The sequence below is a fragment of the Rutidosis leptorrhynchoides genome, chromosome 4, assembly GCF_046630445.1.
Source record: "Rutidosis leptorrhynchoides isolate AG116_Rl617_1_P2 chromosome 4, CSIRO_AGI_Rlap_v1, whole genome shotgun sequence".
Lineage (NCBI taxonomy): Eukaryota > Viridiplantae > Streptophyta > Magnoliopsida > Asterales > Asteraceae > Rutidosis > Rutidosis leptorrhynchoides.
Genome location: NC_092336.1, coordinates 444,722,178 through 444,740,365, shown reverse-complemented (window position 1 = coordinate 444,740,365; position 18,188 = coordinate 444,722,178).

The following is an 18,188-nucleotide window of genomic DNA, read 5'->3' as shown; positions in this document are numbered from 1 at the left end:
GACATAGAGCATTTGAAGATTGGCAAGTTCATCAAAACCAAATCATAGCTTATTGCCAACATATAGGTAGAAACTATATTCCTACTCCATCGCCCATATTCCCTCCCTGGTCTATAGAGATTCAACCACCGTATCCTACGTATAACCCAGCCGAAGCATTTTATAGCACCTATGGTTATGCATGGAACCCCTACTGGTATCAGTATCATCCCTAGTCTACTTAGTTTTATTTATTTTGTAATTTGTAATGTTGATACATTTAATACTTATTTAATATTGTAATAGTTTTTATAATTTTCTAACTTTTATTCTTAGCTTTTAATAATTTTTGAATGTGGGGTAATATACCAAACTTCAAAAATATGTATATATGTATGCAGTTTATCTTATGTACACAACAGGGTAAAACAACGCATTTTCAAAGACTGGCATTAAGTTCAGCAAAAGCAACTAATTTTGACGACAAGATGCAAAATATATGTGAAATAACAACAAGACGGAATGAACAAATGATGTGCACCATTTATCATTCAGCAAACAAACACAAATATGTTTGGAAACTTTGGTAAAATTTAATCATTTTCACACAAATCACCCTCAATAATTTAAATTGTTACTGATTTCTTGCAAATGAGGGCATTGCAAGATCTTAAGTGTGGGAAGGGGTTAAATTCTTTCGGATTTTAAAATTTTTACTTTATACACTTGGTTACCATTAGAAATACTAGTAAAGTAGTAGTTGTATTAGAATCTAGTGCTCTCTGATAATAAAGAACAGCCCTAGTCTTATATACTGACTACCCAATTCTAGTAAAAATTTTCAAAATTTTTAATTAAATGAACTCAAAATCATGTTTATACATATTTATGAATGATAAAACTAGGTTTTAACACCGAAATTATTGTTACCTCGGAAAGGACATAAATTGAGAAACAAACCAAAATGTTAAAATTCATTTAAAATGGAATAGAGGACAATAAAAAGGAAAATAAAAGCCAAGTGTGGGAAAATTCTCCAAGTTATTCAAAACATATGTCACATATTTTTGTACAAATAACTGAAAATACTTTTGCTTTGGACTAAACTAAACTGTTTTACCCGATGAAAGAAAAGAAGAGATGGATCTACACGATGAATCAATTCCATCATTAAAAGGAAGTAAAGTCTTCCGAAAAAGAAATGCGCTTCTTGATTTAGGTCAGGAAGTTGTCGTCCAGACCAACTGTAGGTTGACGAAAAACCTAGAAAAGTCATCACTAAAATCAGCAGGAAATCCACGGACCTCAGCATTAAACAGGGTCGCCAAGTGGTCAGATTTATCCTAACCATGAGAAGGATTTATCTCGTACAATGGGGGGGCACCATGCAAATTAGCTGGATAAGACTAATGAATCAGATCCCCAGAAAGGATAATCTCCTTAAAAGATCAAAAATCAGCTTTTAAGCCTGATATTACTCAATCCTTGAGATTGACCTTAAAGATTGAGAATTACAAACTCATGGAATTCAATGATATCTAAACTCGAGCCTGAACGAGAAAATATTTTGATCAAAATTACAAACCAATTTGTTTTCTAAAAACCCATTTTCAATGCGTTCATTACCATTGAACGTAAAATCCTAGGAATTCACCTGAAATTCATTAGGTCACCTGAACCAAATCGGGTGTCAACCGTAAGAACGGTGGTTGCATAGTGGTCAAAGACAGGACCTTGTGCCAAATCTACAAATTATAAGGGTGAGCTTTACTATTGCTCCTACCAAGGATAGTAATTGCGTCTGACACGTTATAGACCATAATTAAAAGCATGTCAGGGGACATTGCCTTCACAGTTGCTTGTTCAACGCTTTCCTTTACAACCGGACGGTAGTTTACCGAAAGGTAATATACGGGACAAGTAAACTGGACGTGTTGCTTTCTAAATACAAGGTTAGCAAGTGGGTGACACAAAACCATAAGTTTTGAGCTAAAATTTTCAAATCTGAAACCCACCAAACCCACAAAAATATTTTGCAAACACCGGTGAAGGGTTATTCCGGAAAACTTATCTAGGGTAAAAACTAGATTTAATTTTCAAAAGATCAAATGTTTTCATAAAGATCCAATTTCCTTAATGGATCTAAATTTTTATAGTCATGTTGGACTGTAAACCATATCGTTACTACCATTGTTTATACCGCCGTATAGAAATCACTGATGTACAAAGTGTGAAGAATAAAGAAGTGATTCTAGTATTTCAAGACGATATTGCTTGAGGACAAGCAACGCTCAAGTGTGGGAATATTTGATAATGCTAAAAACGAACATATATTTCATAGCATTATTCCCCAAGAAAGACAAGCTTTTAGTTGCAATTGTTCTATTTACAAGTGATATTCGTTTAAATATTAAAAGGTGAAGACAAAAGACAGATTCGACGATTTGAAGACGCAAACAACCAAAAAGCTCAAAAGTACAAAATACAATCAAAGAGGTTCCAATTATTGATAAGAAACGTCTTGAAATTACAAGAGTATAAAATTCAAAACGCAAAGTACAAGATATTAAATTGTACGCAAGGACGTTCAAAAATTCGGAACCGGGACCAGAGTCAACTCTCAACGCTCGACGCAACGGACAAAAAATTACAAGTCAACTATGCACATGAATATAATATAATATATAAATAATTCTTAAAAATTATATATATATTATATTATTATTTAAAATCGTCGGCAAACAAAGAGCCAAGGCTGAATGAGCTGTAAAAACGAACTCCACGACTCGCAGAGTTTGAAGAAGAAAAGTGCCGCGAGTCGCGGAGCCCCAAATGTTGAAACTGCCTATAAAGCTCGCGCATTCTGATCGTAAAAAAATCATCAATATATATCCATCCATCTATCTATACGTAATATTTATATTTATAATTTATATTTTAATTTTAATTTTAATTTTAATCCTAATAATAAGGGTATGTTAGCGAATGTTGTAAGGGTTTAAGTCGAAATTCTGTCCGTGTAACGCTACGCTATTTTTAATCATTGTAAGTTATGTTCAACCTTTTTAATTTAATGTCTCGTAGCTAAGTTATTATTATGCTTATTTAATCCGAAGTAATCATGATGTTGGGCTAATTACTAAAATTGGGTAATTGGGCTTTGTACCATAATTGGGGTTTGGACAAAAGAACGACACTTGTGGAAATTAGACTATGGGCTATTAATGGGCTTTATATTTGTTTAACTAAATGATAGTTTGTTAATGTTAATATAAAGATTTACAATTGGGCGTCCCTATAAATTACCATATACACTCGATCGGACACGATGGGCGGGGTATTTATATGTACAAATAATCGTTCATTTAACCGGACACGGGAATAGATTAATAACCACTAGAATTATTAAAACAGGGGTGAAATTATGTACAAGGACACTTGGCATAATTGATAACAAAGTATTAAAACCTTGTTACAGTTTAAGTCCCCAATTAGTTGGAATATTTAACTTCGGTTATAAGGATAATTTGACGAAGACACTCGCACTTTATATTTATGACTGATGGACTGTTATGGACAAAAACCAGACGGACATATTAAATAATCCAGGACAAAGGACAATTAACCCATGGGCATAAAACTAAAATCAACACGTCAAACATCATGGTTACAGAAGTTTAAATAAGCATAATTCTTTTATTTCATATTTAATTTCCTTTATTTTATATTTAATTGCACTTCTAATTATCGCATTTTTATTGTTATTGTATTTAATTGCACTTTTAATTATCGTACTTTTTAATTATCACAAGTTTATTTTATCGCACTTTTATTATTCGCAATTTCATTATCGTTATTTACTTTACGCTTTAAATTAAGTCTTGTATTTATTTATTATTTTACATTTGGTTTTAACTGCGACTAAAGTTTTAAAATCGACGAACCGGTCATTAAACGGTAAAAACCCCCTTTATAATAATAATATTACTTATATATATTTGTATTTTTATAAATTTAAACTAATATAGCGTTAAGCTTTGTTTAAAGATTTTCCCTGTGGAATGAACCGGACTTACTAAAAACTACACTACTGTACGATTAGGTACACTGCCTATAAGTGTTGTAGCAAGGTTTAAGTATATTCATTCTCTAAATAAATAAATATCTTGTGTAAAGGGAAGAAATTTGAATGGAATGATGAACAAGAGAAAGCGTTTCATTAACGCATAAAGGGAAGAAATTTGAATGGAATGATGAACAAGAGAAAGCGTTTCAGTTATTGAAGAAAAAGCTAACTACGGCACCTATATTGTCATTGCCTGAAGGGAATGATGATTTTGTGATTTATTGTGACGCATCAAAGCAAGGTCTCGGTTGTGTATTAATGCAACGAACGAAGGTGATTGCTTATGCGTCTAGACAATTGAAGATTCACGAACAAAATTATACGACGCATGATTTGGAATTAGGCGCGGTTGTTTTTGCATTAAAGACTTGGAGGCACTACTTATATGGGGTCAAAAGTATTATATATACCGACCACAAAAGTCTTCAACACATATTTAATCAGAAACAACTGAATATGAGGCAGCGTAGGTGGATTGAATTATTGAATGATTACGACTTTGAGATTCGTTACTACCCGGGGAAGGCAAATGTGGTAGCCGATGCCTTGAGCAGGAAGGACAGAGAACCCATTCGAGTAAAATCTATGAATATAATGATTCATAATAACCTTACTACTCAAATAAAGGAGGCGCAACAAGGAGTTTTAAAAGAGAGAAATTTAAAGGATGAAATACCCAAAGGATCGGAGAAGCATCTTAATATTCGGGAAGACGGAACCCGGTATAGGGCTGAAAGGATTTGGGTACCAAAATTTGGAGATATGAGAGAAATGGTACTTAGAGAAGCTCATAAAACCAGATACTCAATACATCCTGGAACGGGAAAGATGTACAAGGATCTCAAGAAACATTTTTGGTGGCCGGGTATGAAAGCTGATGTTGCTAAATACGTAGGAGAATTTTTGACGTGTTCTAAGGTCAAAGCTGAGCATCAGAAACCATCATGTCTACTTCAACAACCCGAAATCCCGGAATGGAAATGGGAAAACATTACCATGGATTTCATCACTAAATTGCCAAGGACTGCAAGTGGTTTTGATACTATTTGGGTAATAGTTGATCGTCTCACCAAATCAGTACACTTCCTACCAATAAGAGAAGATGACAAGATGGAGAAGTTAGCACGACTGTATTTGAAGGAAGTCGTCTCCAGACATGGAATACCAATCTCTATTATCTCTGATAGGGATGGCAGATTTATTTCAAGATTCGGGCAGACATTACAGCAAGCATTAGGAACTCGTCTAGACATGAGTACTGCCTATCATCCACAAACTGATGGGCAGAGCGAAAGGACGATACAAACGCTTGAAGACATGCTACGAGCATGTGTTATTGATTTCGGAAACAGTTGGGATCGACATCTACCGTTAGCAGAATTTTCCTACAACAACAGCTACCATTCAAGCATTGAGATGGCGCCGTTTGAAGCACTTTATGGTAGAAAGTGCAGGTCTCCAATTTGTTGGAGTGAAGTAGGGGATAGGCAGATTACGGGTCCGGAGATTATACAAGAAACTACCGAGAAGATCATCCAAATTCAACAACGGTTGAAAACCGCCCAAAGTCGACAAAAGAGCTACGCTGACATTAAAAGAAAAGATATAGAATTTGAAATTGGAGAGATGGTCATGCTTAAAGTTGCACCTTGGAAATGCGTTGTTCGATTTGGTAAACGAGGGAAATTAAATCCAAGGTATATTGGACCATTCAAGATTATTGATCGTGTCGGACCAGTAGCTTACCGACTTGAGTTACCTCAACAACTCGCGGCTGTACATAACACTTTCCACGTCTCGAATTTGAAGAAATGTTTTGCTAAAGAAGATCTCACTATTCCGTTAGATGAAATCCAAATCAACGAAAAACTTCAATTCATCGAAGAACCCGTCGAAATAATGGATCGTGAGGTTAAAAGACTTAAGCAAAACAAGATACCAATTGTTAAGGTTCGATGGAATGCTCGTAGAGGACCCGAGTTCACCTGGGAGCGTGAAGATCAGATGAAGAAGAAATACCCGCATCTATTTCCAGAAGATTCGTCAACACCTTCAACAGCTTAAAATTTCGGGACGAAATTTATTTAACGGGTAGGTACTGTAGTGACCCGAACTTTTTCATGTTTATATATATTAATTGAGATTGATATTTACATGATTAAATGTTTCCAACATGTTAAGTAATCAAACTTGTTAAGACTTGATTAATTGAAATATGTTTCATATAGACAATTGACCACCCAAGTTGACCGGTGATTCACGAACGTTAAAACTTGTAAAAACTATATGATGACATATATATGGATATATATATAGTTAACATGATACTATGATAAGTAAACATATCATTAAGTATATTAACAATGAACTACATATGTAAAAACAAGACTAGTAACTTAATGATTTTTAAACGAGACATATATGTAACGATTATCGTTGTAAAGACATTTAATGTATATATATCATATTAAGAGATATTCATACATGATAATATCATGATAATATAATAATTTAAAATCTCATTTGATATTATAAACATTGGGTTAACAACATTTAACAAGATCGTTAACCTAAAGGTTTCAAAACAACACTTACATGTAACGACTAACGATGACTTAACGACTCAGTTAAAATGTATATACATGTAGTGTTTTAATATGTATTTATACACTTTTGAAAGACTTCAATACACTTATCAAAATACTTCTACTTAACAAAAATGCTTACAATTACATCCTCGTTCAGTTTCATCAACAATTCTACTCGTATGCACCCGTATTCGTACTCGTACAATACACAGCTTTTAGATGTATGTACTATTGGTATATACACTCCAATGATCAGCTCTTAGCAGCCCATGTGAGTCACCTAACACATGTGGGAACCATCATTTGGCAACTAGCATGAAATATCTCATAAAATTACAAAAATATGAGTAATCATTCATGACTTATTTACATGAAAACAAAATTACATATCCTTTATATCTAATCCATACACCAACGACCAAAAACACCTACAAACACTTTCATTCTTCAATTTTCTTCATCTAATTGATCTCTCTCAAGTTCTATCTTCAAGTTCTAAGTGTTCTTCATAAATTCTACAAGTTCTAGTTACATAAAATCAAGAATACTTTCAAGTTTGCTAGCTCACTTCCAATCTTGTAAGGTGATCATCCAACCTCAAGAAATATTTGTTTCTTACAGTAGGTTATCATTCTAATACAAGGTAATAATCATATTCAAACTTTGGTTCAATTTCTATAACAATAACAATCTTATTTCAAGTGATGATCTTACTTGAACTTGTTTTCGTGTCATGATTCTGCTTCAAGAACTTCGAGCCATCCAAGGATCCGTTGAAGCTAGATCCATTTTTCTCTTTTCCAGTAGGTTTATCCAAGGAACTTAAGGTAGTAATGATGTTCATTACATCATTCAATTCATACATATAAAGCTATCTTATTCGAAGGTTTAAACTTGTAATCACTAGAACATAGTTTAGTTAATTCTAAACTTGTTCGCAAACAAAAGTTAATCCTTCTAACTTGACTTTTAAAATCAACTAAACACATGTTCTATATCTGTATGATATGTTAACTTAATGATTTAAAACCTGGAAACACGAAAAACACCGTAAAACCGGATTTACGCCGTCGTAGTAACACAGCGGGCTGTTTTGGGTTAGTTAATTAAAAACTATGATAAACTTTGATTTAAAAGTTGTTATTCTGAGAAAATGATTTTTATTATGAACATGAAACTATATCCAAAAATTATGGTTAAACTCAAAGTGGAAGTATGTTTTCTAAAATGGTCATCTAGACGCCGTTCTTTCGACTGAACTGACTACCTTTACAAAAACGACTTGTAACTTATTTTTCCGACTATAAACCTATACTTTTTCTGTTTAGATTCATAAAATAGAGTTCAATATGAAACCATAGCAATTTGATTCACTCAAAACGGATTTAAAATGAAGAAGTTATGGGTAAAACAAGATTGGATAATTTTTCTCATTTTAGCTACGTGAAAATTGGTAACAAATCTATTCCAACCATAACTTAATCAACTTGTATTGTATATTATGTAATCTTGAGATACCATAGACACGTATACAATGTTTCGACCTATCATGTCGACACATCTATATATATTTCGGAACAACCATAGACACTCTATACGTGAATGTTGGAGTTAGCTATACAGGGTTGAGGTTGATTCCAAAAAATATATAGTTTGAGTTGTGATCAATACTGAGATACGTATACACTGGGTCGTGGATTGATTCAAGATAATATTTATCGATTTATTTCTGTACATCTAACTGTGGACATCTAGTTGTAGGTTACTAACGAGGACAACTGACTTAATAAGCTTAAAACATCAAAATATATTAAAAGTGTTGTAAATATATTTTGAACATACTTTGATATATATGTATATATTGTTATAGGTTCGTGAATCAACCATTGGCCAAGTCTTACTTCCCGACGAAGTAAAAATCTGTGAAAGTGAGTTATAGTCCCACTTTTAAAATCTAATATTTTGGGATGAGAATACATGCAGGTTTTATAAATGATTTACAAAATAGACACAAGTACGTGAAACTACATTCTATGGTTGAATTATCGAAATCGAATATGCCCCTTTTTATTAAGTCTGGTAATCTAAGAATTAGGGAACAGACACCCTAATTGACGCGAATCCTAAAGATAGATCTATTGGGCCTAACAAACCCCATCCAAAGTACCGGATGCTTTAGTGCTTCGAAATTTATATCATATCCGAAGGGTGTCCCGGAATGATGGGGATATTCTTATAAATGCATCTTGTTAATGTCGGTTACCAGGTGTTCACCATATGAATGATTTTTATCTCTATGTATGGGATGTGTATTGAAATATGAAATCTTGTGGTCTATTATTATGATTTGATATATATAGGTTAAACCTATAACTCACCAACATTTTTTGTTGACGTTTTAAGCATGTTTATTCTCAGGTGATTATTAAGAGCTTCCGCTATCGCATACTTAAATAAGGACGAGATTTGGAGTCCATGCTTGTATGATATTGTGTAAAAACTGCATTCAAGAAACTTATTTTGTTGTAACATATTTGTATTGTAAACCATTATGTAATGGTCGTGTGTAAACAGGATATTTTAGATTATCATTATTTGATAATCTACGTAAAGCTTTTAAAACCTTTATCTATGAAATAAAGGTTATGGTTTGTTTTAAAAATGAATGCAGTCTTTGAAAAACGTCTCATATAGAGGTCAAAACCTCGCAACGAAATCAATTAATATGGAACGTTTTTAATCAATAAGAACGGGACATTTCAGTTGGTATCAGAGCGTTGGTCTTAGAGAACCAGAATTTTGCATTAGTGTGTCTTATCGAGTTTGTTAGGATGCATTAGTGAGTCTGGACTTCGACCGTGTTTACTTGAAAAATGATTGCTTAACAAATTTTGTTGGAAACTATATATTTTTAACATGTGAATATTATGTGATATATTAATCTCTTAACGCGTTTGATATTATGTGATAGATGTCTACCTCTAGAACAAGTCCCATTGACTCACCTAATAATAATGAAGAGTCAAATGTAAATTGGAATGATTCGTGGACTGATTCACAAGTTCCCGAAGAGGAACCGGAAGAAGAGTCGGAACCGGAAGAAGAGTCGGAACCGGAAGAAGAATCGGAACCGGATGAAGAAATAGAACCGGTGGGGGAAATAATAAAACGGTTAAGTAAAAGAAAATCCTCAACCAACCGACCAAGGTTAATTATGGTCAATGGTGTTTCCGCCAAGGAAGCAAAATATTGGGAGGATTACCAATTCTCCGATGAATCGGATTCCGACGAGAATTCCGATGATGTTATAGAAATTACCCCAACTGAATTTAAAAAGGTAAAAGAAAATAATAAGGGAAAGGGCATAAAAATAGAGAGATCTAATTCCAACCCCGATGAACTTTATATGTATCGTCAACCCCCGAAGTCCTTAAGTTGTAACAATGACCCGGGAACCTCTAAACCACCAGGTTTTTCTAAACCAATGTGGAAAACGACGGCTCGTATTAGGGGAACATCATATATCCCTAGAAACTTGGCAAAACGAACCAAAAATGAGGAAGAAGAAGAAACAAGCGAGTCGGAATAAGATAGTTGTATTCGTGTGGTGTAATATATGTAATATAGTGTGCTTATGCTTTATGATATATGTAAAAATTGCTTGTATTAATAAGTATTTTTTTTTTATGAATCTAACTCTTGTCTATTTTACAGTATAAAAATACAAAATGGATAGACAACCCAATATTTTAAGAGACCTACCCGGAGACATGATTGATGAAATCTTGTCTAGAGTCGGTCAGAATTCTTCGGCACAACTATTTAAGGCGAGATAAGTTTGTAAGACATTCGAAGAACGTTCCAAGAATGCCTTGGTTTATAAAAGGCTTTCGTTCGGAAGATGGGGGATATCACATTGGGAAATCCATAAGTTACGATGTGTTTACTTTGACGCATATATTGCGGGGAACCCAAATGCTATTTTACGCAATGGGTTAAGAAATTATTTTGACTCAATATATCCGAATATTGGACATCGTGATTTAGAAAAAGCGGCTAACATGCAACATAAAGAAGCATGTTATGCTTACGGATTAGTAATGTTCGCTTCTCACCAAAGTGAGAACAAGAACATCGGGCTACAACTATTAAACAAAACGTTCCCACAAGTGACGGAGTCGGTAATTGGGGTAAGAAATGAGGTTTTTAGGTTATTACGAGACTGTTGGTCATTACGTAACCCTCGTCCCTTTGACGACGTTACAACACGCTGTCTTATCAACGTCCATAACAGTTATGTTCCACAAGACCAAGGATGGGAAGTAGTCCTAGTAAAACCAGAATGCATGACTTGTTTCTGGACATATGAATTACGTGTCTTTATTGCCTTTGCTGAACGACTTGTGTACTAGCTAGAATTATCTTCACAACTATCTTGTATCAAAGTTATTGTGTGCTATATTTCATGCTTTATGTAAAATAAGCGGTATTGTATGTTTGTAAAATATTGTATAAAAGTTTGAACGCGAAATATTATTATAATCAGTTTTTCATATAGAATTGTAGTAGTTGAATTGTATATTAGCTACTAAGTATGAACTTAACGGGTAGGTACTACCCGAATTTAAACTTATAAAACGCTAATATGAAGAAAAAGCTTTTATAAATGAGTTCATATTATGCTACGAAATACTATTAACTACTCTTAATATTCTGTATGATTAACTTGTTCCATTTGACTATTTTGAAGGAAATGGCACCGACTACTCGACACACCGTGAATATGAATGAAGACGAATTCCGTACTTTTCTAGCTTCAAACATAGCCGCAGTACAGGCTGCGCTACATACCAACAATAACCTTGGATCTAGCAGTACAGGAAATCGTGTAGGATGCACCTACAAAGAATTCACTGCCTGCAAACCTTTGGAATTTGATGGAACCGAAGAACCGATCGGATTGAAACGGTGGACCGAGAAGGTCGAATCGGTGTTTGCCATAAGTAAGTGTACTGAAGAGGACAAAGTGAAGTACGCTACGCATACCTTCACATGTTCTGCGTTAACATGGTGGAATACCTATCTAGAACAAGTGGGACAAGATGATGCGTACACACTACCGTGGTCAGCATTCAAGCACTTGATGAACGAGAAGTACCGTCCCAGAACCGAGATCAATAAGCTCAAGACAGAACTTAGAGGGTTACGAACCCAAGGATTTGATATTACCACGTACGAAAGACGATTCACAGAATTGTGCCTATTGTGTCCGGGAGCGTTCGAAGATGAGGAAGAGAAGATCGACGCGTTTGTGAAAGGATTACCGGAAAGAATCCAAGAAGATATAAGTTCACACGAGCCCGCCTCCATACAACAGGCATGTAGAATGGCTCACAAATTAGTGAACCAGATTGAAGAAAGAATTAAAGAACAGACTGCTGAAGAGGCCAATGTGAAGCAAGTCAAAAGAAAGTGGGAGGAAAACGGTGATAAGAATCACCAATACAACAACAACAGCAATTACAACAATAATCGCAAGAATTATCCCAACAATCGCAACATCAATCGCAACTACAACAAACGGCCCAACAACAACAACAACAACAACAACAGCAACTACAACAATCATCCCAACAACAATAATAACCGCAACAACAACAACAATCAGAAGCAGCTATGCCAAAGGTGTGAAAAGTATCACTCGGGATTCTGCACCAAATTTTGCAACAAGTGTAGAAGAAATGGTCATAGCGCGGCGAAGTGTGAGGTCTACGGACCAGGGGTTAATAGAACGAAAGGAACAAATGGTGTCGCAACGAGTAATGGCGGAGCAAGTAGTGTCGGAGCAAGTTATGCCAATGTAGTTTGTTATAAATGTGGAAAACCGGGCCACATTATTAGAAATTGCCCGAACCAGGAGAACACGAATGGACAAGGCCGCGGAAGAGTTTTCAATATTAATGCGGTAGAGGCACAGGAAGACCCGGAGCTTGTTACGGGTACGTTTCTTATTGATAATAAATCTGCTTACGTTTTATTTGATTCGGGTGCGGATAGAAGCTATATGAGTAGAGATTTTTGTGCTAAATTAAGTTGTCCATTGACACCTTTGGATGATAAATTTTTACTCGAATTAGCAAGTGGTAAATTAATTTCAGCAGATAATATATGTCGGAATCGAGAAATTAAACTGGTTAGCGAAACATTTAAGATTGATTTGATACCAGTAGAGTTAGGGAGTTTTGATGTGATAATCGGTATGGACTGGTTGAAAGAAGTGAAAGCAGAGATCGTTTGTTACAAAAATGCAATTCACATTATACGAGAAAAAGGAAAACCCTTAATGGTGTACGGAGAAAAGGGCAACACGAAGCTACATCTTATTAGTAATTTGAAGGCACAAAAACTAATAAGAAAAGGTTGCTATGCTGTTCTAGCACACGTCGAGAAAGTACAAACTGAAGAAAAGAGCATCAATGATGTTCCCATTGCAAAAGAATTTCCCGATGTATTTCCGAATGAATTACCGGGATTACCCCCACATCGATCCGTTGAATTTCAAATAGATCTTGTACCAGGAGCTACACCAATAGCTTGTGCTCCTTACAGACTCGCACCCAGCGAGATGAAAGAACTGCAAAGCATATTACAAAAACTTTTAGAGCGTGGTTTCATTCGACCAAGCACATCACCGTGGGGAGCTCCTGTTTTGTTTGTCAAGAAGAAAGATGGTACATTCAGGTTGTGTATCGACTACCGAGAGTTGAACAAACTTACCATCAAGAACCGCTACCCGCTACCGAGAATCGATGACTTATTTGATCAACTACAAGGCTCGTCTGTTTATTCAAAGATTGACTTACGTTCCGGGTATCATCAAATGCGGGTGAAAGAAGATGATATTCCAAAGACTGCTTTCAGAACACGTTACGGTCATTACGAGTTTATGGTCATGTCGTTTGGTTTAACTAATGCACCAGCGGTGTTCATGGACCTTATGAACCGAGTGTGTGGACCATACCTTGACAAGTTTGTCATTGTTTTCATTGATGACATACTTATTTACTCAAAGAATGACCAAGAACACGGTGAACATTTGAGAAAGGTGTTAGAAGTATTGAGGAAGGAAGAATTGTACGCTAAGTTTTCAAAATGTGCATTTTGGTTGGAAGAAGTTCAATTCCTCGGCCACATAGTGAACAAAGAAGGTATTAAGGTGGATCCGGCAAAGATAGAAACTGTTGAAAAGTGGGAAACCTCGAAAACTCCGAAACACATACGCCAGTTTTTAGGACTAGCTGGTTACTACAGAAGGTTCATCCAAGACTTTTCCAGAATAGCAAAACCCTTGACTGCATTAACGCATAAAGGGAAGAAATTTGAATGGAATGATGAACAAGAGAAAGCGTTTCAGTTATTAAAGAAAAAGCTAACTACGGCACCTATATTGTCATTGCCTGAAGGGAATGATGATTTTGTGATTTATTGTGACGCATCAAAGCAAGGTCTCGGTTGTGTATTAATGCAACGAACGAAGGTGATTGCTTATGCGTCTAGACAATTGAAGATTCACGAACAAAATTATACGACGCATGATTTGGAATTAGGCGCGGTTGTTTTTGCATTAAAGACTTGGAGGCACTACTTATATGGGGTCAAAAGTATTATATATACCGACCACAAAAGTCTTCAACACATATTTAATCAGAAACAACTGAATATGAGGCAGCGTAGGTGGATTGAATTATTGAATGATTACGACTTTGAGATTCGTTACCACCCGGGGAAGGCAAATGTGGTAGCCGATGCCTTGAGCAGGAAGGACAGAGAACCCATTCGAGTAAAATCTATGAATATAATGATTCATAATAACCTTACTACTCAAATAAAGGAGGCGCAACAAGGAGTTTTAAAAGAGGGAAATTTAAAGGATGAAATACCCAAAGGATCGGAGAAGTATCTTAATATTCGGGAAGACGGAACCCGGTATAGGGCTGAAAGGATTTGGGTACCAAAATTTGGAGATATGAGAGAAATGGTACTTAGAGAAGCTCATAAAACCAGATACTCAATACATCCTGGAACGGGAAAGATGTACAAGGATCTCAAGAAACATTTTTGGTGGCCGGGTATGAAAGCCGATGTTGCTAAATACGTAGGAGAAAGTTTGACGTGTTCTAAGGTCAAAGCTGAGCATCAGAAACCATCAGGTCTACTTCAACAACCCGAAATCCCGAAATGGAAATGGGAAAACATTATCATGGATTTCATCACTAAATTGCCAAGGACTGCAAGTGGTTTTGATACTATTTGGGTAATAGTTGATCGTCTCACCAAATCAGTACACTTCCTACCAATAAGAGAAGATGACAAGATGGAGAAGTTAGCACGACTGTATTTGAAGGAAGTCGTCTCCAGACATGGAATACCAATCTCTATTATCTCTGATAGGGATGGCAGATTTATTTCAAGATTCTGGCAGACATTACAGCAAGCATTAGGAACTCGTCTAGACATGAGTACTGCCTATCATCCACAAACTGATGGGCAGAGCGAAAGGACGATACAAATGCTTGAAGACATGCTACGAGCATGTGTTATTGATTTCGGAAACAGTTGGGATCGACATCTACCGTTAGCAGAATTTTCCTACAACAACAGCTACCATTCAAGCATTGAGATGGCGCCGTTTGAAGCACTTTATGGTAGAAAGTGCAGGTCTCCGATTTGTTGGAGTGAAGTAGGGGATAGGCAGATTACGGGTCCGGAGATTATACAAGAAACTACCGAGAAGATCATCCAAATTCAACAACGGTTGAAAACCGCCCAAAGTCGACAAAAGAGCTACGCTGACATTAAAAGAAAAGATATAGAATTTGAAATTGGAGAGATGGTCATGCTTAAAGTTGAACCTTGGAAAGGCGTTGTTCGATTTGGTAAACGAGGGAAATTAAATCCAAGGTATATTGGACCATTCAAGATTATTGATCGTGTCGGACCAGTAGCTTACCGACTTGAGTTACCTCAACAACTCGCGGCTGTACATAACACTTTCCACGTCTCGAATTTGAAGAAATGTTTTGCTAAAGAAGATCTCACTATTCCGTTAGATGAAATCCAAATCAACGAAAAACTTCAATTCATCGAAGAACCCGTCGAAATAATGGATCGTGAGGTTAAAAGACTTAAGCAAAACAAGATACCAATTGTTAAGGTTCGATGGAATGCTCGTAGAGGACCCGAGTTCACCTGGGAGCGTGAAGATCAGATGAAGAAGAAATACCCGCATCTATTTCCAGAAGATTCGTCAACACCTTCAACAGCTTAAAATTTCGGGATGAAATTTATTTAACGGGTAGGTACTGTAGTGACCCGAACTTTTTCATGTTTATATATATTAATTGAGATTGATATTTACATGATTAAATGTTTCCAACATGTTAAGTAATCAAACTTGTTAAGACTTGATTAATTGAAATATGTTTCATATAGACAATTGACCACCCAAGTTGACCGGTGATTCACGAACGTTAAAACTTGTAAAAACTATATGATGACATATATATGGATATATATATATAGTTAACATGATACTATGATAAGTAAACATATCATTAAGTATATTAACAATGAACTACATATGTAAAAACAAGACTACTAACTTAATGATTTTTAAACGAGACATATATGTAACGATTATCGTTGTAAAGACATTTAATGTATATATATCATATTAAGAGATATTCATACATGATAATATCATGATAATATAATAATTTAAAATCTCATTTGATATTATAAACATTGGGTTAACAATATTTAACAAGATCGTTAACCTAAAGGTTTCAAAACAACACTTACATGTAACGACTAACGATGACTTAACGACTCAGTTAAAATGTATATACATGTAGTGTTTTAATATGTATTTATACACTTTTGAAAGACTTCAATACACTTATCAAAATACTTCTACTTAACAAAAATGCTTACAATTACATCCTCGTTCAGTTTCATCAACAATTCTACTCGTATGCACCCGTATTCGTACTCGTACAATACACAGCTTTTAGATGTATGTACTATTGGTATATACACTCCAATGATCAGATCTTAGCAGCCCATGTGAGTCACCTAACACATGTGGGAACCATCATTTGGCAACTAGCATGAAATATCTCATAAAATTACAAAAATATGAGTAATCATTCATGACTTATTTACATGAAAACAAAATTACATATGCTTTATATCTAATCCATACACCAACGACCAAAAACACCTACAAACACTTTCATTCTTCAATTTTCTTCATCTAATTGATCTCTCTCAAGTTCTATCTTCAAGTTCTAAGTGTTCTTCATAAATTCTACAAGTTCTAGTTACATAAAATCAAGAATACTTTCAAGTTTGCTAGCTCACTTCCAATCTTGTAAGGTGATCATCCAACCTCAAGAAATCTTTGTTTCTTACAGTAGGTTATCATTCTAATACAAGGTAATAATCATATTCAAACTTTGGTTCAATTTCTATAACAATAACAATCTTATTTCAAGTGATGATCTTACTTGAACTTGTTTTCGTGTCATGATTCTGCTTCAAGAACTTCGAGCCATCCAAGGATCCGTTGAAGCTAGATCCATTTTTCTCTTTTCCAGTAGGTTTATCCAAGGAACTTAAGGTAGTAATGATGTTCATAACATCATCCGATTCATACATATAAAGTTATCTTATTCGAAGGTTTAAACTTGTAATCACTAGAACATAGTTTAGTTAATTCTAAACTTGTTCGCAAACAAAAGTTAATCCTTCTAACTTGACTTTTAAAATCAACTAAACACATGTTCTATATCTATATGATATGTTAACTTAATGATTTAAAACCTGGAAACACGAAAAACACCATAAAACCGGATTTACGCCGTCGTAGTAACACCGCGGGCTGTTTTGGGTTAGTTAATTAAAAACTATGATAAACTTTGATTTAAAAGTTGTTATTCTGAGAAAATGATTTTTATTATGAACATGAAACTATATCCAAAAATTATGGTTAAACTCAAAGTGGAAGTATGTTTTCTAAAATGGTCATCTAGACGTCGTTCTTTCGACTGAAATGACTACCTTTACAAAAACGACTTGTAACTTATTTTTCTTTTTCTTTTTTTAGAACGGCAGAATTAAATTAAGCTAGCAAGAAGCTAGGAAAAAATTACAAAATGTTCAAAGGAAATTGAAGCCAAACATTCCAATCGATCTTAAATAACTTAGATCTAGAGGATAACCAATCAAAAGCATTAACAACAATGTAGTCTAAAAGATGGCTCTTCTTGAACAAACCGGAGCTGAAGACAATATCGTTCCTGAGCCTCCAAATAGACCAGAGAGATGCGATGCAGATGCAGTGTAAAACAAGCGTAACTTTTGGGTCTGGGGAGGCCGAAGCTAGCCAATTCCAAAGCTCCAACCCATTTGACCACCTAGGCAGGGAAATACCG